This window comes from Canis lupus (assembly GCF_048164855.1).
Source record: "Canis lupus baileyi chromosome 5 unlocalized genomic scaffold, mCanLup2.hap1 SUPER_5_unloc_8, whole genome shotgun sequence".
Classification (NCBI taxonomy): Eukaryota; Metazoa; Chordata; class Mammalia; order Carnivora; family Canidae; genus Canis; species Canis lupus.
In genome coordinates, this window is record NW_027326415.1 from 122,704 (window position 1) to 145,564 (window position 22,861).

General features: G+C 41.4%; 2 long non-coding RNA genes across 7 annotated transcripts in view; both read right to left on the reverse strand.

Annotated features, from left to right (window-relative positions):
- LOC140629464 (uncharacterized) overlaps nucleotides 1–2,920 on the reverse strand; it is a 64,677-nt gene extending 61,757 nt beyond the window's left edge. For 2 of the 4 annotated variants that reach the window (XR_012027301.1, XR_012027300.1), the window contains exons 1-3: nucleotides 2,578–2,920; nucleotides 2,013–2,161; nucleotides 1,335–1,549 (exon numbers count right to left, since the gene is read on the reverse strand). This is a non-coding gene — a long non-coding RNA (uncharacterized lncRNA). The remainder of the gene's footprint in view (nucleotides 1–1,334; nucleotides 1,550–2,012; nucleotides 2,162–2,577) is intronic. The other 2 variants (XR_012027299.1, XR_012027298.1) reach the window with 2 other exon arrangements.
- Nucleotides 2,921–19,736: 16,816 nt separating this feature from the next.
- LOC140629465 (uncharacterized) lies at nucleotides 19,737–22,126 on the reverse strand. Of its 3 annotated transcripts, none has more exons than XR_012027304.1 (3): nucleotides 21,132–21,573; nucleotides 20,431–20,579; nucleotides 19,737–19,951 (listed from the first exon to the last, which is right to left on the reverse strand). It is a non-coding gene; the product is annotated as an uncharacterized lncRNA (long non-coding RNA). The 3 variants fall into 3 exon arrangements; XR_012027303.1 differs by having other exon boundaries at nucleotides 20,996–21,573; XR_012027302.1 differs by having other exon boundaries at nucleotides 20,431–22,126.
- Nucleotides 22,127–22,861: the final 735 nt, after the last annotated feature.

Below are 22,861 nucleotides of genomic sequence, written 5' to 3' on the forward strand. Positions count from 1 at the left end.
GGAGGAGACAGAATAAATAAGAGCTAACTACAGCATGGATTACCGAACACTAATCCCATCAACGAGTCCCGGTGGCAGCACAGATCACTCAGGCACGCCTTGGTCACTCTCCGCATATTTATTTATTAAGAAGACAGTGGAGTCTGGCTAATGCGATACAAAATTAATATCACCTGTAAAGAAACATAACCCATACATTCAAAGCGATAACTCTACCGACACCCTCCCCCCCAACTCATCAAGTCCAATTTAACTGACAAATTGGAGCAGTGATTTCACACCTGAGAGCCTTTCAGGTCTGAACTGCAGGATCAAGTTCATGGTTGGCACTGCCCACTGCTTAGTTACGTGGGCTTTCCACTGGCCCCGTAATGGTCATTTGTGCACACACATAAAGACTAAAGTATTAAAAAAAATTTTTTTTAATTTTTTTTTATTTATTTATGATAGTCACACACAGAGAGAGAGGCAGAGACATAGGCAGAGGGAGAAGCAGGCTCCATGCACCGGGAGCCCAACGTGGGATTTGATCCCGGGTCTCCAGGATTGCGCCCTGGGCCAAAGGCAGGCGCCAAACCACTGCGCCACCCAGGGATCCCAAGACTAAAGTATTTAACCAATTCGTGTCCAATTATCATCAGTTATATTTCATCCCGTTTCAAGACCCACAGGCCTCCTGATGGCAGCCAGCACAGAAAAACAGAGCTTCGAAAAGTAAAGAACATCTATTGTAAGGCTCCAAACTTCAGTCTCTAGAGTCTTGATCACCCTCCATATAAAATAAAATATGTAAGGCAAATACACAAAAACAAAAGCACACCCAAACAAACTCTACGGGACGTCAGTTAGTCGTACTATACCTTCCCACACCTTCTTTCATTCTATACTCTGTGATTGAAAGTCTGAGTTGCCCCCACCCTGGTGCATCCTATCCAGTGAGAAAAACCCTTTCAGAGCCACAAAGAACAGCTCACCAGAAAAGCCTCTGAAATCGTTGTTGTTCCTGATAATCACTGTCACAATCTCCTTTCTAACAACCCTGTCCATCTGCAAAGCACTTTACTACGGATATCAGGAACATCTTTATGTTGCCAAATAACAACAAAGGAACACGAGCGAAACTATTATCTCTGCTAGAAGAGAAAAACCACAATCCCAGGGCTTGCTTTCTTCTCATATTCTCCTCTGCCTCATTAACTCCATTGCTATGTTACTAATTTCAAAGAAGCAGGAAGAGGTGATGGGAAAGGGGAGGTAAATAATAATCCACATGCCTGTTTCCCATCCCAAGTGCAGGATACACACTGCTTGCCAGACTGTGGGTCGAGCCATACCTTGGTTTAGAGACAGTGAGGATAGTAGTAAGTGTACTGGGGGTACATTTGTGGCTGATCCAGGCGTTTACCCATGTAGCTGGAATCTTTATCTCCGAGGCAGGGAACTCGATGACACGGTATGGTGCCCCAGGCCGAGCGTCCTCTTAAACCACTATTCCTGATGGTCCCGATGACTGATGAGGCTTCAGAGATCCTTCGTCTTCCACCACTCACTAGTTCCAACACGGCAGGAATTTAAAAAAGAAACACACCAAAAAAATAGAAAGAAAGAAAGAAAGAAAGAAAGAAAGAAAAAAGGAAAGGTATTGGTAGAACAACACACGCACACACACACGCGCACACACACACACACACACACACAGCCTTCCCAGATCCTGCCTTCCTTCCCCCAGCTGCCAGGGTCCACTTGGGATGAGGCACTTTGTTCTCTACCCAGGCTGTCTGTAGTGATGTCAATTGCCAGCGTTTGTAAAGAGGGAGAGAAGAAAAAAATCAAAGTCTTTTTAGCACAACTCCGAATCCTTGCAGATCAGCTTCCTGTCTCCTGTTTGTCTCTTTCCCCACCTTAAAGAAAAAGGGAAAAAAAGAAAGAAGAAAGAAAGAAAGAAAACAAAAAAATGAAAAAGAAAAAAAAAAAAGAAAGAGAAAGGGGAAAAGAAAACAAAACAAAACAACCTTGCACAGCCTGGTTGCTGCTGTCTCCCTTCCAGAGTGACATGGTGTTCGGGCTCCTCCTGTCCTTTCATTCACTTCCTCTCCTTCCAGCTGGTGGGTGGAACCTCTCCAGGGAGCAGGGTATGCAGTCCAGAAAGCTGCAGTATTTCCTCCAAGAAAAAAAAAAAAGCCTGCTTCAACCCCTGCTGCAAGCAAAGTCCTGATTCCCTCTGCTGGCTATCTCGAACAGCAAAGCAATTTTTGCAGCAAAGCTGCTGCCGCTGGAACTGAACCCAGGGAACTCAAATTCGGGCGGTGGATTATTTCTTATCCTTCCCTCCATCTACCCCACACAAGAGCTGCCTTTTTTTTCTTGCCAAGTGGCAAGGTAAGCCACACTGCTAAAGCAAACACAGAAGACCACGGGAGGGAAGAGAGGACGAAGGGAGGAAGGAAGAGAAAGACAAAAATAAAAGCAGACGGACGACCCGTGCTGGTTAAAATGGAACAAGTGTGTCCCAGATGCTTTCAGAACCTGTTAACATACGAAAGCCAGATGAATCCAAGACCCGGTCCAGAAACTAACCTTTTACTTCTCGGACGACACGGAGGATGCTAAGCATTGAAGAAATTTGAGAGTCTATGCCAGGACTACTATTAGCAAGCCCTGCATCGTCAGATCACAAGGACCCACTTGCCATAGCCGAAATGATCATTCTTACCCTTACATCCGTTTTGTAAGCATCAAAGGAGGTATCCCATTAGGTTTACAGGCGTCTTCATAAATAAAAGCTCTGGTTCTCTCACTGTCTATCTATGATGATTTTGATTCAGGGATGCTTTAATCACTTTCCCGATGTCATCACAAAAAAAAGCACAATTACCTGACAGAGTTTTTCCCCACCAATAATAAGTAATATTCTGACATGTCTGTCGGCTGTTACATTATAATACAAATGGTTTCAGCGAAAATATATTTCCTTTAAGGGTCCCTTTTCAAGGCAGTCAAGGCTAAAATTAGACATGCCAGCTGTGTTTTGCTGTGAGCGCTCACGCATGCCCAAAGCGTGGCCAGACCAACATTGAGCGCCTCTCCACTTCGTCAAACCAGCTCTGTTCTCCCCAGCCTAGAGCTGCCTTTTCAGATAAGAGGTTCCTGGTACAAATCCAGCTTCCTAGTGAGGAAGAACAGAGAATTCCAGCCCGGTGCACAATATGGTATCCAGCCACAAACAAGCCCTGCCGCCCGTGAGGTCACTGGCTTTCACTCAGGGGTCTGGTTATTAGAAGCTGTGTGAGTGCATGGATATTCCTTGGAAAAAGTTAAGGATGGTGGATAAATAGCTTTATGTTTGACAAGAATAACAACCAGAAAGAAGGAAGGAGAGAGGGTGGGAAGGTAGGAGTTAGAAGCCCTGATATCACTGTCATTAAGAGAATTAAATCAATTCCACCAACATTGAAATGTGTTCTTCTGGGCCTTATTCGTCCCATCCAGAAAGTGGAAATGCTGCCAACTTATGTGGCTGAAGGTGGTAAACGGAATCAGATACTAAATCAAAACTACATTGATTTAAAAATCATTCAGTGGCATCTCAATGCTCAGACAATAAAGTCTTGGCTTCTTGGAATAGTTTTCAAGACCCTTGAAAACCCAACTTTATTCTCCAGCCTCAGACAGTAAACTCTGGCCCTCGTAGTCTATATCTGAGTCACAGTGAACTGCTTTTAAAGTGGAATGTGCGGAGGATCCCTGGGTGGCTCAGCGGTTTGGCACCTGCCTTCAGCCCAGGGCCTGAATCTGGAGTTCCGGGATCGAGTCTCACGCCGGGCTCCCTGCATGGAGCCTGCTTCTCCCTCTGCCTGTGTCTCTCTGCCCCTCTCTCTCTGTCTCTATAAATAAAATCTTTAAAAAAATAATAAACTGGAATGTGCCCTCTCAGGGACTTCTGTCATCTGCTCTGCCCCAAATGGTCTTGCATCCCCATTCAGCCCATCCTTCAGCTCTCAACACGGATATCACCCCTCGGAATAGCTTTCCCTAAAGCCTCCTTTCCCTGCTGCACCTTATATTTGCCCTAAAAGGATGCTTATCCTGGGCAACTGTCTGTTAATTGCATGTTTGTTTCTTCTAGGATGCCGGAAAAGCATCAGGAAAAGCAGAAAAGTAGGAGTCCCCATCATTCTCATTCACGTTCCTATTTCCACAAACTGTCATGGAATCTGACACAAAATGGTGCTCTGCAAGTGTTTGAAGAGTAAGATACCTTAAACCCGATAAAAATTCTAACTCAATTCGTATCCTCTCTCAGTACATTTCAGTACACTTCTGGATGCAGGGGATAGAGTGGTAACACGGATCAGAACAATGTCCATCCCTCATAGAATATATATTCTAGTGAGGGAGATAAGCAAAGAAGTAAGCAAGTAAACAGGCATTATCAATCAGGTAATATGTAGTACTGTTCATAAATATAAAGCTAAGTAAACAGAAAGAGTCACAGGAATTCCACTTTAAATAAGATAGTCAGGAAATGCTCACCAAGAAAGAGCTCTGAGGTTAAAGGAAGAGTGGGAACCACACCCTGGGTGTTGTGTACTATGAGAGCACTTCTTGTGAGAGCCAAGGCCTTCGTTCCAATCCTGCCTTTGCCAGATCACTCTGCCTCCTTTCTCATCCATCCAGTGTCACTACACACTTCATACGGTTATCATGAAAATTCACCACAACAAACATGCAAAGCATTTATAACCCCTTGGAACATACTGGATCTGCCCAATAAATGTCAGCTTGTCTCTGGGGGAAGATCATCCCAGGCAGAAAGAACAGGAAGGCAGCAAGAACACTTCTTTTGAAATGTGTGAGAAATGGCATAGGGACTGAAATGGAGCAAGTAAGAAGTAAAGACTATCAAACAAGACTAGAGAGGTTCCCTAGACCAGATCATATAAGCCTTGATGAGGAAAGCTAAATTGCTGACAGGTAATAGTATAGCCTGGACTCTACCCAAATATTTTGATTATAGATCTAGCCATCTTCAACTATGGAATGCTGTTCTCCTAAATGACTTATTAAGGCTCCTCCAAATACTAAGACTTTTAAGGTCAGGATCCTCAATTTTGCCATGATGAGCAAAGGCTATCAATATTCTTTTACTAATAACTGGCCTAGCTACTCCTTGGAAGGAAAAGATTAGTGTCTTATTTACAAATGAAAGACCAAATAAATAACTCCTTCACCCACGCTATAGCTCACTTATATGTAAAGTTCCCAGCATGTGTTGATGCTTTCTGCAATTTCTACACAAATTGCCACTTTACAAAATGGTATTGGATTATTGCTATATTCTTGGCATCAACTGTCATTAGTCTAAGCACATTCATCGAACACTTAAAGCTTTTCTTAAATAATGCAAAGACAGTTTACCACTTGTGAGAATCGCAGAACCTGTGTTTTATTTATTTATTTATTTATTTATTTATTTATTTATTATTTATTTGTTTGTTTGTTTATTATTTATTTTCCTTCAGAGATACCAGTAGCCATCACAACTGAGGAGGCAAGATACTCGTGTCGGAAATGGTTTTTATATCATGTCTACTCTGTTGGAGCCATAGTGCTTTCCATTTAAATGATCAAGTTAAGGTAGGAGGTAACTAATTTAAAACACTCTCTAAATCAGAAGCCAGCTGTGTCCCATTTGCCAAGTAACAAACAAATTTTGTACAAATCCAAGAGCAGCAAACTCATCAAAGGGCATGGACTCTTACAGATTCACGGGATTCATGGCACAGACTGGAGAGGCACTGATTTAAGACAAGTTCTTGGTTTCTAGGATAGAGACAACATCTCAGACATACCATCCATAAATAGAGAAGTGACGGTACCGAAACGAGGTTCAGTTGGGTAGAGACAGAGATTCTCTTCTGGTTTGCTCTTGATCTATCCAGTCAAAGAATAACTGGGTCCTCTCTTTGGCTGATTTATTTTTTAAATGACAAAGACTTAGTCAAAAGCAAAAGGAAAGAACAATAGAGAGAGAGGCATCATCATCATCATCATCATCACCATCATCATCACCATCATCATCATATGCTATCTTTGAAAGCAAGTATACTATTCTTACATTCATGATCATGAATAAATTAAAACAAACAAAACTGCCACTCGGTATTTGTTGCCCTCTTTATTCAAATTTGTGAAATCTCTTCAACACAGCAGTTGCCAAACAGATATTAAAGGTAAATGTTGTTGTTGTTGTTGTTGTTGTTGTTGTTGTTTTTAGAAGACAAGATGGTAGATCACAAACTCCAACAGTAAAGTAGTAGTCTTTTGTCCTACTGGACATACCCATGGTTTAGGAACATACCCGAGACAAACTAGGAGAAAGAGACCACTAGTGATTCAAGCATTTGTGGTCCAAATTTAAACTATAATTAAATGTAAAATTTTAATGTAGATAAAAACAATGAAAATTGGCCTTGCTTCTGAGCAAAATTATAATGGACTATATTTTAAGACAGTCAACCAAATGGAGAAGAATAATTTAAAACAATGAACATTATTAACTTCAACGAAGTTTTACTGAGCATCTTGTATGTGCCTAAATAACCAAGAATAGCAATATAAAAACCATCACCCTTGTCCTCAAGTAGACTTAACATCTCCATATCTATTAAACATCAGTCATTCATAAATGACCTAAATGCCTTTCCTCTTATCTAAATACTAAATTTTAATAATTGTTATTAAATAACTTTAAGTTGACCCAATTTTTTAAATACATATTTTATTATAAATTTAAACAATGATATACTTGAAAACTTATGTTTATTTTGTTTTATTATCTTTTTAAAAATACTTATTTATTCTCTTGTTTTTTATATACTTAATACTGTGGTAGTCACATATGTTTCTCCTTTACCACTAGGATTACCAAGAGTCACATTTCTCCTCTTCATTGAAATTAGGCATGACAATGTGACTTGCTATGGCCAATAAAAATATGAAGCAAAAGTGATGCATGTAGAATCTTTTAACTGTTGCTGTTTGATTCACTGGTCCACTCTTCCCTGATGGAAGCATGTGCTTAGATGGAGGAAGCATATTGGAAGGCTTAGAATAGCTGCTTCAAATAGTCACCTGAACCAGCCACTGACTTGTCACGAGCAAGAAATAAACTTTTGTTGTAATTATGCTAATGAGATTTAGTGACTTACCACAGCATCACTTAGCCTACCCTGACTAATATGATATTACTTGTAGTGTGATTTTATGCTTATTGATTTCTTTCTTTGAGAGTCTCTCCCACTAATATCCAAGCTAAAAGGGCAAGGAATTTATCTATCGTCTTCACTGTTAAATCTCCAGCACCCAGAACAATCCTTGGGATTTAATAGACATTTAATAAATATTTGTTAGATAAATGAGTAAAATATTAATTTAAAATCATCTAATTTATCTATCAGTGGTTAAAATGCAATACTTCATGAAATAGAAGGGAAATGAGGCTTATACTTAAAATGGAAAAAATGTTTAAGTCTTCTAGGAGGAAAATTGCTACGAGTGGAACTACTAAATGTTCAGAGACAGGGAAGGTTTTTTTGTACTGATCATATAGATGGCCTTTCATATACTAGATGCTGTACTAGAATTTCAGAAATGTTTCCCCAGTTAGAACTTAACAAGTTACTGGAAAATGGGTATGATTCTCCCTACTTTTTAGTTGAGCAAATTAAGAAGGAAAGGGTTTAGCTATCCAAACCAAATTAATACAGTTGTAACGTGGTAGGGGAATATTCCTAAGTCACATCTGCATAAAGCCCAAACCCAGATTTTTTTCTCAGCATCACTTGATGGAGATCTTAAATGTTTTATTCCAAAACTAGATTAAGATAATCTTTGTGTTTACAACAGAAAACTCACAGTATACATAAAAGTCCTAAATAAGTCAGTGTGTTTTCATAGAAACAGATGGTACTGAACAGAGAAAAAACTGGAAAGAAAGAACATGGCCTTCTATCAAATAGTATAAACTCTATTTGGACCACAGATGTGATGGTTAATTGTATGTGTCAACTTGGCTAGGCTATAGTGCCCAGTCATTTGGTCAAATACCAGTCTAGATGTTGCTGTGAGGTATTTTTCGATGTGGTTTACATTTACATGAGTAGACTCTGAGTAAAGCACCTTATTCTTCACAATGGGACTGAACTTCATCCAAAAACGTAAAGGCTTTAAGAATGAAGACTGAGATCCTTTTAGAAGGAAGAAATTCTGTCTCCAGACTGCCTTTGGCTTCTAGATTCGACGTCAGCTCTTCCTGAGTCTTCAGCCTGACAACCTGACCTGAAGTTTGGGGATCCACTCCCACCCCCCAGAATCACATGAGCCAATTCCTTTAAGATTCTCTTTGCATACAAACACATCTTACAGGTTATGTTTTTCTGGAAAACCCAGACAAATACACTAGGTTAATAAAATGAAATAAATGACAGCAATGAAGGTCAGTGATATAGGCACTCTTACACATTCCTAGTAAATATCTATAATGGTTCTAATAGAGCTTAACAAAATGTATAGCCTTAAAACTTTTCATCCTTGTCAGTCCCAGTAATTTCGGTTCTAGGAATCCAAACAGATCATCACTAGACATTTAGGAATAGGTAATTGGAGAACTCTGAGTATCCAACTCTAGTTTGGTTAAGTAAATCACAGTACAGAGTATGATTCAACCATTAAAATGATACTTAAGAAATACTTTAACATATGGGAAATGCTTAAGTCAAATAGTTAATGAAAAAATCAGAATACAGGGACACCTGAGTGGCTCAGCAGTTGAGCGCCTGTCTTTGACTCAGGGGGTGATCCTGTGGTCCTGGGATCAAGTCCCACATAGGGCTTCCTGCATGGAGCCTGCTTCTCCCTCTGCCTATGTCTCTCTCTCTATCTCTCATGAATAAATACATAAAATATTTTTTAAAAAAGAAAAAATCAGAATACAACCTTGTATATACAGTAGGTTTCCAACTATGAACTAAAAACACATAGACAAGACAATAGAACAACTACATCGAAGTAACAATAGTGGAAATGTTTCCTCTATGATAGTGTTATTGGTGATTTTACTTTTTTTCCTTATCCTTCCAGAAATCCCAGCATTTTTCAAATTTGTCTTAAAATGAGCATATATTTCATTATTTAAAATAAATATTATTTTTAAAGAATTCTCTTAGGTAAGTATATTCTTAAGATTTTTGTTGTTGGGGGATCCCTGGGTGGCGTAGCGGTTTGGCGCCTGCCTTTGGCCCAGGGCGCGATCCTGGAGACCCGGGATCGAATCCCACGTCGGGCTCCTGGTGCATGGAGCCTGTGTCTCTGCCTCTCTCTCTCTCTCTCTGTGAATATCGTAAATAAATAAATAAAAAATTAAAAAAAAAAAAGATTTTTGTTGTTGTTGTTGTTGTTGTTAGCTGACAGGACATTTTAAAACACCCAGATATGACATTAAAATAAATTGTGTGTGCACTTGAAATAGCCATTTCCTTCTTACCTGAATCAAACATCACTTTAAGAAAAGTTTACCTTTCTTTAAAGACTGGGAGCATAAATTCTATAATTTAACAATGACAAAACTCTGATTTAAGGCCTATAACCAAATATCCTCATTTAAAGAAAGAAAAACAGCTACCAACGGCAAAGGACATATCTTTGCAGACACTACAGTAAACCTACATAAGTATCTAAAACATTAATTTTTTTTTTAAAGATTTTATTTATTTATTCATGACAGTCACAGAGAGAGAGAGAGAGAGAGAGGCAGAGACATAGGCAGAGGGAGAAGCAGGCTCCATGCAGGGAACCCGACGTGGGATTCGATCCCGGGTCTCCAGGATCGCGCCCTGGGCCAAAGGCAGGCGCCAAACCGCTGCGCCACCCAGGGATCCCTAAAACATTAATTTTTTTAATATCCACTAATTCTGCCTTTGCATTTCTTTCTCTTTTTTTTTTTTTGCATTTCTTTCTCATAAGTTTATTTGTAAACATCAGTTTGCTTACAATATGCTGTAGAAACAGGGAATTTCTTTCTTTCTTTCTTTCTTTCTTTCTTTCTTTCTTTCTTTCTTTCTTTCTTTCTTTTTGGGGGGGTGGCTATCACTGTCTCCTTGTATATTTCCGTGCAAAGAATTCCACTATTTGCAGACCACTGAGCCAACTTTGTCTTCATGTAGCTGGCAGATTCTTGTGGCCTTCTTACAAACACACCTTCCGCCATGACTTTTGCCAGCAGTGAACCAGAGCTTTAGAAAACACCAACTAACAGCCTCAAAGTCAGGACAGATGAGTAGCTGCTTTGTCACATGAGAAACACATTTTCCTAAAAGGAATATCATTACTTTGTATTCACTATTCAGCTTCCAGCTGCCAAAAGCTAAGCAAGGTAGGTCAATATGACCACATTTGATTGGCTGGGCTGAGCCTTCTCTCTAGAAACATCTGCAGAAGTCCAGGCTAAAAGTTCACTACTAATTAGAATCACTATGCTATACACCTAAAACTAACATAATATTGTATGTCAACTATATTTCAATTAAAAAATTTTAAAAAAGAAATTAAAAAAGAAGAATTACTGGATAAAATACAAGATATCCAGTTAAACTTGAATTTCAGACAAACGATGAATACATTTTTTAAAAAGATTTTTATTTATTTATTTATTTATTTATTTATTTATTTATTTATTCATGAGAGACACAGACAGAGAGAGAGAGGCAGAGACACAGGCAGAGGGAGAAGCAGGCTCCATGCAGGGAGCCCGATGTGAGACTCGATCCCGGGTCTCCAGGATCACACCCTGGGCCGAAGAAGGAGAAGAAGAAGAAAGAAGAAGAAGAAGAAGAAGAAGAAGAAGAAGAAGAAGAAGAAGAAGAAGGAGGAGGAGGAGGAGAAGGAGAAGAAGAAGAAAGAAGAAGAAGAAGAAGAAGAAGAAGAAGAAGAAGAAGAAGAAGAAGAAGAAGAAGAAGAAGGAGGAGAAGGAGAAGGAGGAGGAGGAGAAGGAGAAGAAGAAGAAAGAAGAAGAAGAAGAAGAAGAAGAAGAAGAAGAAGAAGAAGAAGAAGAAGAAGAAGAAGGAGGAGGAGAAGGAGAAGAAGAAGAAAGAAGAAGAAGAAGAAGAAGAAGAAGAAGAAGAAGAAGAAGAAGAAGAAGGAGGAGGAGGAGGAGGAGGAGGAGGAGGGGGAGGGGGAGGAGGAGGAGGAGAAGGAGGAGAAGAAGAAGAAGAAGAAGAAGAAGAAGAAGAAGAAGAAGAAGAAGAAAGAAGAAGAAAGAAGAAGAAGAAGAAAGAAAGAAAGAAAGAAAAGGTAAGCAGCTCAGGTCAGAATTCAGCAAGTGCAAGCAAATGTTTACACCTGTTCAGAGTTAAGAACAATGGTCACTTATGACTAGGATGGACCATTAGGTCACACTGAGCTCATTTTTAGGAGACCGTCCAGGAAGGCTTGGCATTGCAGAATGGGAGAAACCAGTGTGAAATCCCTAGACTTTTGGATTACTGCTCTCCTACCTTAACTGCTGCAATGACAGGTACATGTGTGTGTGCAGGGGAGGAGGGACAGAGTTGCTGCAAGTAACTCAGTGTGTACATGGCCTGCCTGTAGCTCTCCCCCAACCCCCCAATGGGCAGCTTTGCTAAATTTGTCAGTTAACCTTGCCTTACCCCTTCCAGGAGTGGCCGTACTGTCAGGGTCCCCAGGATGTCACCTCTTGGCTAGCAAAGAGAGTTAAAAGTGAACCACTCCAACAAAGGAAAAAAATAACAATGCTGAATAAGACCCCTTACCAGCTCATCTCTTTTCCTTCCTCTCCAAATTCAGTAGGAAAGAGAATTGAGAGCTTGTCAGGATTAGCTGCATGGCATTAAACAGTCCCTCCCAGGGAAGGCACAGAGAAGAGACTCCCTGGTACCTTGCTTTGGGGAGTGGCCCATAGGAACCCAGTGTCAGCAAGTCTCCAAAAAAGCAGCATCTGGAAAAGGAGACATCTCGCCCAGAGATGCCTCTTTCTTCCTCCCCTCCCAGACCTTAGGCTGAAAACATTGAGTTCTCTTGGTCTATAAAGGAGGACATATTATTAAAAGGGCCATAGGGAAGCCCGTCTATTTCTCAATGTCCTAGAATGCCATCCAACCATCTGGGGTCAGATGCCCATTCTTCATCTCTCTCTGACTAGGGGGTGGGAGGCTCATGCCAATGCTTGAGTTCATTCTGATTTTAAGATTAAGACAGAGTTTTCTCTCCCCTCCTGAGAGAAAGGTACACAGGTGTCCAGAGAGAGGGAAACAGTCAGGGACCACTGTGCTAATGTGGACCTGTGGATCTGGTGGTTTTGACAATGGGAAACCAAAGGTGGTTCTGAAATGGGATCTGGTGTCCAGATCCAGCTTACTTATTTTTGCTGAAAACTTTAAAAATTAGTTTCCTGGTAAAGAAACAATGTTGTGTCAAGGTCCCTGGAAAAATTAAACAGTGTTATTCTGTAAGGTCTTAATGGGAGGATCTATCCATTTTGACCAGGGATAAATGTATTCGATTCAATATGTTTGGTTTGGGAAATCTCTTTTTGTCAAACCCAGGATAACCAATTGTCCATTATACCATGTCCTTGCTAAGAGAAGCTGATGTAGAAATATTTAACCACCCCATCCATAAACATTTCTTTCCTCCCAGAGCAGAAAAAGGCTGATCTTCTCAAGGCCTAATGTTATTTATTTTCCAGTGAAGGGATATGATTTTTATGCCAGGTACAGTTTTCCTTTAGCATTTTTAAGTGCCTGCTTTTTAAGTGACTCCTAGAACTGAGATCCTGACCACTTGCCCTTGTTAAATATCTGGCGATCCTTTTACCCAACAGATGGGAAGGGCCTCCTGATATGCCCCTGGCCTAATTTCAATTTGGGTAATTGCATTCTGTCGACTTGAAATTTCCCCACCAGTTTAACCTGCCTGGGATATGGTGCCTCCTTCTCGGTCCTGAACTGCCTGGCGTGCCGATGGAGGCTGGGGAACACCTGGTGCATTCCACCCCAGAAGTGGATACATTTTAGTGGCAGGTGCAAAGGTTTTCTTCAGCTGAATACAAATTCTAACATAGGAATGAGCCTCTTGGATGCTTTTTATTTTTATTTTTCTCAATGAACATAACTTTCGCAGAACCAAAAATATAAAAGCATCCAAAGCATCAATATGAATGGAAAAGAAAATACATGCTCACTAAAACCAATCTATTGTGTGATCATTTTGCATTCCGTGAATCTTACAATGCTTCTAGATTTGAATGTTGACAATAAGGATAAATAATTCACATAAAGCAATCATTCCTTTTCTCAAAGAATTTTACACACAAATACATGTACACACGGGGGCACATGGGTATGTGCACACATCCTTCCATGCACGTATAGGGGTGTGTGTGTTTGGGTATACCAACTCTTACCTCCCTCTGGAGGGTCCTTTTTAGTTGGGAATAAAAACAGCTTTCCCCACAAAAATACCATGTTAGGCATTCTATGCATATCTTATTTGAGTAGGTAATACATTTAACTGTAAAGAGCTTATCTCCTGTAACAAACTGGAATCTTAGAAGGTATCCTATCCGTTTCTGTTTCCCTGGCACCTAGAACATAGTAGGTACTTAACTAATGGATTAAAATATAGACTACGTAGACAAACCTATTTAATCTTTAGCTCTAAGACCCAAAATGCAATTTAAGGACTGCAGGTCAAGGTATAGTTTTTTAAGGTACACCTTAAAACTCCGGGAACATTGGTGGCCCCAAAGTCACATCCCTTGGCTACCTGAGCTCTAGGAACAGTTACGTGCAAGCATAGGCTCACCTTGCAAACGACCAATACCATCTCTCAGAGGTGACTGCCAGAGATGCTGGTCTGCAGATTCAAGGCGAGTGCACCAAACCAACAGTAAACCAGTGGAAGATAGGGGCTAGTAGAGAAATGCTCCTGCCTTCCAGACTTCAGGCAGACAATCCTGGAAGTCCTTCCATACCTTCTCTGCATATCTCCATAAAACTGAATCCCACTGACCAACCTCAGTTTTTTTTTTCTTTTTCTGTAATCTTTTTCTCTGTGACCTTGATAACACACCATTGTATTGGACATTTCTCCTTCCCATCTTCCCACTCCCTTGCTCCTGCTTCAGGGAATCACCTCTCAAATGGACTATCTGCCCCCTTGCCTCAGGCTCCGAATTTGGGGGAACCCAGACTCTAATGACTTAGGACATCACCATGCTGACAGTCACACCAGCAGACTATCCACATATGAACACATAGAGTACCTATTCCCCCACCATTCATTTTCTTTCCCTATCATAGGACAGATAAGCCATACACCAAGACCACTCTGATATATATATAGGCTGACAGATTATATGCTATATTTATGCCAGGAAAAAGGAGGAGAACTAAGATTGTGCCTTGATGTATTCTAACCATATTAGTTTAGCTCTAAATATCTTACCTTACCAATGGCTCAAGAGGCATTCCCAGAGTCTCATAATTAGTAGGACAGTCCAGATTCTGCCTCATTTTAGCCTCTGCAGGTCATCATAAATTAGCTTAGAGGCCCCAAGCCTCTGTATGACTCAAGCTGACTTGAATCCTAATTTGTACTATGCAGCAACCTTAGCAATGCCACTTGCATGCTTAAGTCTTTTGCTCTCTTGGCCCTTGGAAAAAACATATTTGCAGTAGCACCTGTCTCTGCCATCCCTGTTTAGTGTAGATCATCAATGGGTAGTGTCCTAACCTAAGAATACAGCCTGATGAAGACTTGGGTCCACCATGTAATGACTATGCACGTCATGAAGCCAAGGGCGGGCTGCCACAGAAGAGGGCCAAGCCATCTTTGAGTTGACTGCCTCATACTCACTGGAGGGCTACCCTGTTGGCCACACTAGATAGAGAAATGCAGGGAATTCTCAGCAGTTTTGAAGACACCGGTGTTTAGACCTCTGGCTTCTTTAAGGGCAAATTGAGGCCAGTGCCTAATATAGTAGCCAGAGTGGGCCTAAGGTGAGCTGAGGGACCAGTCTTTCAGTTCATGGAAAGGACTGTAGTACCTTAAAAGTAGTATTAGAGAAGACCCATGAGGGATATGGATCATCCTTTGATTCTCATAAAATTGATGATTTTTTATAAGACTGTAAAAGCTCTACTTTCTCACTATAAAATGCAAAATTGCATTAAAACAATTGTATAAAAATTACATTAAACATACATCTCTTGGGATCCCTGGGTGGCGCAGCAGTTTAGCGCCTGCCTTTGGCCCAGGGCGCGATCCTGGAGACCCGGGATCGAATCCCACATCGGGCTCCCAGTTCATGGAGCCTGCTTCTCCCTCTGTCTGTGTCTCTGCCTCTCTCTCTGTGTGTGTGTGACTATCATAAATAAATAAAAATGAAAAAAATTAAAAATAAATAAATAAAAGCTGCACTTAAAAAAATACATCTCTGATCCTATCTGATCCTATCACACAGAGGTAACAGCTATTAATATTTGCTCTATTTGTTTCTAGTTTTTCCTATGAATAATGAATATATATTTCTCTCTTTCTCTGTGTTGTCCCTCTGTCCATATATGTGAGATCTAGAAAAAAATATTGTATTTCTGTGCACTTCCTTCTTCTGACAACATACCATGAACATTTTCTTTGAACACAGCACTTAATGGGGGCATAATATATAATCATAATATTTTGTAATTCTCTGTTAGGGATGTATAAGGTTTTTTAATGTTTGTTATGTATAACCTTATATTTATATATATTTCATATATACATGTTTTGAAATCCGCCCCCCCCCCTCAGTGTGGATTCTGGGATTCCTTTCTGCAACAAGGGCCAGATATCCATCAGTGGGCAGTGTCTGGGTCATCCACATGACCATGACAAGCCACCTTCTGTGTGTTGATATCTAGCCTCATGGTCACAAGATGACCACAGCAGTGTTGGCCACGTTATAATCGCCCACCTCAAGTGGTTTCTTCTTCCTCTGGTATCTTTTAAAAATGTAAGAAATCTTACTAAAGGCTCCTGCCCCCAACAGTCTGCTCCTCACAGTTCATTGGACAAAACGGGTCACGTGCAATTTCCCAACTCATTCACTGATGCAGATGGAAGGGTAATGATTGGTTTAGACTACGTAAGACACACCTCCCTCTGAGCCTAGGCAAAAGATCATTGGCTCCAAGCAAACAGCGGCATATGGCTGGAGAATGGAACATGTGCTGTGGACAAGAAGTGGAGTCCTCCTGAAAAGAAAGGGGGACTTAAAGAGGAACTATATTCAGGGAGGCAAGAAGCAATTGTCTCCAATATAAATTAAACTTGTTTCGTTATCTTCTCACCTACATTATCACGCTCTCTTCCCCGATAACATTGTCCTTCCTTAATTTACCAGCTAGACACTCCTTTTTAATCAAATGTGTGCTGGTTATCCATGAATCTCTAAAAAGTTAACTGAAAAATTAACATCATAATGATAATGAGTTTAAGGTCTTGCTCTCCTTGGGGGCATTTCTGTTCTAAAAGGCAGTTCTGAAAGATATAATCATCTTCACGATCTATAAGACCAAAGTAGTAATGGTAGTATGGCAGGCAAGAAAGGATTCAAGACCCACTGTGACCCTCCTACCTTGCTCACCTTCCTCACTCTGTTACACTCACACTGGCCTCCCTGCTGTCTCTCCAGGAAGCCAGGATACTTACACTTGGGAGCCTTTGCACTTGACTTCCCGCTGCCTGAAACAAGCTTTCTCTAGATAGCCTCAGGGCTTAATTCCTTGCTTCTTATAGTTTTCTTACCCATATGCCACCTTATTAAAGAGGCTTTCCTTGATCCTCTTACATAACATAGTACCTTCACTTCACTCTGTAGCCTATTACCCTACTTTCCACATATTTGGCACTTATAACCACCTGACATGGTATGTAGGTGTTTACTATCTTTCTCCTAAATAGAGAGTAAATCCTATGAGACTAGAGTTTATGTTTTTTTAGATTGATTTCTTTTTTTTAATTTATTTATGATAGTCACACAAGAGAGAGAGAGAGAGAGAGAGAGAGAGATGCAGAGACACAGGCAGAGGGAGAAGCAGGCTCCATGCAGAGAGCCCGACGTGGGACTCGATCCCGGGTCTCCGGGATCGCGCCCTGGGCCAAAGGCAGGCGCTAAACCGCTGCGCCACCCAGGGATCCCCGAGTTTATGTATATTCATTGTTCGTTCCTCTGAGCCTAGACACAGTGCCTAAAAAGCAGGCATTCCATTGCTAAACATTGATTGAGCTGCATCAGAATAGAAGCCTGATGGCAAGTGATGCAGAGCATTTTCTCATGTGCATGTTGGCCATGTCTATGTCTTCCTCTGTGAGATTTCTGTTCATGTCTTTTGCCCATTTCATGATTGGATTGTTTCTTTCTTTGGTGTTGAGTTTAATAAGTTCTTTATAGATCTTGGAAACTAGCCCTTTATCTGATATGTCATTTGCAAATATCTTCTCCCATTCTGTAGGTTGTCTCTGAGTTTTGTTGACTGTATCCTTTGCTGTGCAAAAGCTTCTTATCTTGAGAGACCACCTCACACCAGTGAGATTGGGGAAAATTAACAAGGCAGGAAACAACAAATGTTGGAGAGGATGTGGAGAAAAGGGAACCCTCTTACACTGTTGGTGGGAATGTGAACTGGTGCAGCCACTCTGGAAACCTGTGTGGAGGTTCCTCAAACAGTTAAAAATATACCTGCCCTACGACCCAGCAATTGCACTGTTGGGGATTTACCCCAAAGATACAAATGCAATGAAACGCCGGGACACCTGCACCCCGATGTTTCTAGCAGCAATGGCCACGATAGCCAAACTGTGGAAGGAGCCTCGGTGTCCAACGAAAGATGAATGGATAAAGAAGATGTGGTCTATGTATACAATGGAATATTCCTCAGCTATTAGAGATGACAAATACCCACCATTTGCTTCAACGTGGATGGAACTGGAGGGTATTATGCTGAGTGAAGTAAGTCAATCAGAGAAGGACAAACATTATATGTTCTCATTCATTTGGGGAATATAAATAATAGTGAAAGGGAATATAAGGGAAGGGAGAAGAAATGTGTGGGAAATATCAGAAAGGGAGACAGAACGTAAAGACTGCTAACTCTGGGAAACGAACTAGGGGTGGTAGAAGGGGAGGAGGGCGGGGGGTGGGAGTGAATGGGTGACGGGCACTGGGGGTTATTCTGTATGTTAGTAAATTGAACACCAATAAAAAATAAATTAAAAAAAAAAGAATAGAAGCCAATGGGACCTAATCCTGTGTAGTCATCTTTCTGTCATAACTCTGATGCCCACAGTAAGTCTAAGGAGGTCATATTTTCTTTTTCACCTATTTCCCTGTAGGCAAGACCTTCATTTTCCAGGATGCACTGTGTAGCTGTGTATGTCTTGAAATCTGAACAGTATCTATCTCTCTACTATGAAATAAAAGGCAAGTCCCAACTTAAGACACATCCTATAACTTGTAATACTATCTAATTAATAAAATGTGTTTCAATTCTGATTAAAATTTATCTTGAGTGCCAGAAATACTCATAAAAGCATATCTAAAAGCTACAAGGAAATAAGGTAATGTAATTATTCAACAATAACTTAAGAAGTACATTACCATGTGACTTGGAGCTCCCATCTAATGCTCTGGTTGAGACAGATACACACACACACACACACACACACACAGAGAGAGTTTTATTTTTTATTTATTTTTAATTTTTTTAAAATTTATTTATGATAGTCACACAGAGAGAGAGAGAGAGAGAGGCAGAGACATAGGCAGAGGGAGAAGCAGGCTCCATGCACCGGGAGCCCAACGTGGGATTTGATCCCAGGTCTCCAGGATTGCGCCCTGGGCCAAAGGCAGGCGCCAAACCACTGCGCCACCCAGGGATCCCAAGACTAAAGTATTTAACCAATTCGTGTCCAATTATCATCAGTTATATTTCATCCCGTTTCAAGACCCACAGGCCTCCTGATGGCAGCCAGCACAGAAAAACAGAGCTTCGAAAAGTAAAGAACATCTATTGTAAGGCTCCAAACTTCAGTCTCTAGAGTCTTGATCACCCTCCATATAAAATAAAATATGTAAGGCAAATACACAAAAACAAAAGCACACCCAAACAAACTCTACGGGACGTCAGTTAGTCGTACTATACCTTCCCACACCTTCTTTCATTCTATACTCTGTGATTGAAAGTCTGAGTTGCCCCCACCCTGGTGCATCCTATCCAGTGAGAAAAACCCTTTCAGAGCCACAAAGAACAGCTCACCAGAAAAGCCTCTGAAATCGTTGTTGTTCCTGATAATCACTGTCACAATCTCCTTTCTAACAACCCTGTCCATCTGCAAAGCACTTTACTACGGATATCAGGAACATCTTTATGTTGCCAAATAACAACAAAGGAACACGAGCGAAACTATTATCTCTGCTAGAAGAGAAAAACCACAATCCCAGGGCTTGCTTTCTTCTCATATTCTCCTCTGCCTCATTAACTCCATTGCTATGTTACTAATTTCAAAGAAGCAGGAAGAGGTGATGGGAAAGGGGAGGTAAATAATAATCCACATGCCTGTTTCCCATCCCAAGTGCAGGATACACACTGCTTGCCAGACTGTGGGTCGAGCCATACCTTGGTTTAGAGACAGTGAGGATAGTAGTAAGTGTACTGGGGGTACATTTGTGGCTGATCCAGGCGTTTACCCATGTAGCTGGAATCTTTATCTCCGAGGCAGGGAACTCGATGACACGGTATGGTGCCCCAGGCCGAGCGTCCTCTTAAACCACTATTCCTGATGGTCCCGATGACTGATGAGGCTTCAGAGATCCTTCGTCTTCCACCACTCACTAGTTCCAACACGGCAGGAATTTAAAAAAGAAACACACCAAAAAAATAGAAAGAAAGAAAGAAAGAAAGAAAGAAAGAAAGAAAGAAAGAAAGAAAAAAGGAAAGGTATTGGTAGAACAACACACGCACACACACACGCGCGCACACACACACACACACACACAGCCTTCCCAGATCCTGCCTTCCTTCCCCCAGCTGCCAGGGTCCACTTGGGATGAGGCACTTTGTTCTCTACCCAGGCTGTCTGTAGTGATGTCAATTGCCAGCGTTTGTAAAGAGGGAGAGAAGAAAAAAATCAAAGTCTTTTTAGCACAACTCCGAATCCTTGCAGATCAGCTTCCTGTCTCCTGTTTGTCTCTTTCCCCACCTTAAAGAAAAAGGGAAAAAAAGAAAGAAGAAAGAAAGAAAGAAAACAAAAAAATGAAAAAGAAAAAAAAAAAAGAAAGAGAAAGGGGAAAAGAAAACAAAACAAAACAACCTTGCACAGCCTGGTTGCTGCTGTCTCCCTTCCAGAGTGACATGGTGTTCGGGCTCCTCCTGTCCTTTCATTCACTTCCTCTCCTTCCAGCTGGTGGGTGGAACCTCTCCAGGGAGCAGGGTATGCAGTCCAGAAAGCTGCAGTATTTCCTCCAAGAAAAAAAAAAAAGCCTGCTTCAACCCCTGCTGCAAGCAAAGTCCTGATTCCCTCTGCTGGCTATCTCGAACAGCAAAGCAATTTTTGCAGCAAAGCTGCTGCCGCTGGAACTGAACCCAGGGAACTCAAATTCGGGCGGTGGATTATTTCTTATCCTTCCCTCCATCTACCCCACACAAGAGCTGCCTTTTTTTTCTTGCCAAGTGGCAAGGTAAGCCACACTGCTAAAGCAAACACAGAAGACCACGGGAGGGAAGAGAGGACGAAGGGAGGAAGGAAGAGAAAGACAAAAATAAAAGCAGACGGACGACCCGTGCTGGTTAAAATGGAACAAGTGTGTCCCAGATGCTTTCAGAACCTGTTAACATACGAAAGCCAGATGAATCCAAGACCCGGTCCAGAAACTAACCTTTTACTTCTCGGACGACACGGAGGATGCTAAGCATTGAAGAAATTTGAGAGTCTATGCCAGGACTACTATTAGCAAGCCCTGCATCGTCAGATCACAAGGACCCACTTGCCATAGCCGAAATGATCATTCTTACCCTTACATCCGTTTTGTAAGCATCAAAGGAGGTATCCCATTAGGTTTACAGGCGTCTTCATAAATAAAAGCTCTGGTTCTCTCACTGTCTATCTATGATGATTTTGATTCAGGGATGCTTTAATCACTTTCCCGATGTCATCACAAAAAAAAGCACAATTACCTGACAGAGTTTTTCCCCACCAATAATAAGTAATATTCTGACATGTCTGTCGGCTGTTACATTATAATACAAATGGTTTCAGCGAAAATATATTTCCTTTAAGGGTCCCTTTTCAAGGCAGTCAAGGCTAAAATTAGACATGCCAGCTGTGTTTTGCTGTGAGCGCTCACGCATGCCCAAAGCGTGGCCAGACCAACATTGAGCGCCTCTCCACTTCGTCAAACCAGCTCTGTTCTCCCCAGCCTAGAGCTGCCTTTTCAGATAAGAGGTTCCTGGTACAAATCCAGCTTCCTAGTGAGGAAGAACAGAGAATTCCAGCCCGGTGCACAATATGGTATCCAGCCACAAACAAGCCCTGCCGCCCGTGAGGTCACTGGCTTTCACTCAGGGGTCTGGTTATTAGAAGCTGTGTGAGTGCATGGATATTCCTTGGAAAAAGTTAAGGATGGTGGATAAATAGCTTTATGTTTGACAAGAATAACAACCAGAAAGAAGGAAGGAGAGAGGGTGGGAAGGTAGGAGTTAGAAGCCCTGATATCACTGTCATTAAGAGAATTAAATCAATTCCACCAACATTGAAATGTGTTCTTCTGGGCCTTATTCGTCCCATCCAGAAAGTGGAAATGCTGCCAACTTATGTGGCTGAAGGTGGTAAACGGAATCAGATACTAAATCAAAACTACATTGATTTAAAAATCATTCAGTGGCATCTCAATGCTCAGACAATAAAGTCTTGGCTTCTTGGAATAGTTTTCAAGACCCTTGAAAACCCAACTTTATTCTCCAGCCTCAGACAGTAAACTCTGGCCCTCGTAGTCTATATCTGAGTCACAGTGAACTGCTTTTAAAGTGGAATGTGCGGAGGATCCCTGGGTGGCTCAGCGGTTTGGCACCTGCCTTCAGCCCAGGGCCTGAATCTGGAGTTCCGGGATCGAGTCTCACGCCGGGCTCCCTGCATGGAGCCTGCTTCTCCCTCTGCCTGTGTCTCTCTGCCCCTCTCTCTCTGTCTCTATAAATAAAATCTTTAAAAAAATAATAAACTGGAATGTGCCCTCTCAGGGACTTCTGTCATCTGCTCTGCCCCAAATGGTCTTGCATCCCCATTCAGCCCATCCTTCAGCTCTCAACACGGATATCACCCCTCGGAATAGCTTTCCCTAAAGCCTCCTTTCCCTGCTGCACCTTATATTTGCCCTAAAAGGATGCTTATCCTGGGCAACTGTCTGTTAATTGCATGTTTGTTTCTTCTAGGATGCCGGAAAAGCATCAGGAAAAGCAGAAAAGTAGGAGTCCCCATCATTCTCATTCACGTTCCTATTTCCACAAACTGTCATGGAATCTGACACAAAATGGTGCTCTGCAAGTGTTTGAAGAGTAAGATACCTTAAACCCGATAAAAATTCTAACTCAATTCGTATCCTCTCTCAGTACATTTCAGTACACTTCTGGATGCAGGGGATAGAGTGGTAACACGGATCAGAACAATGTCCATCCCTCATAGAATATATATTCTAGTGAGGGAGATAAGCAAAGAAGTAAGCAAGTAAACAGGCATTATCAATCAGGTA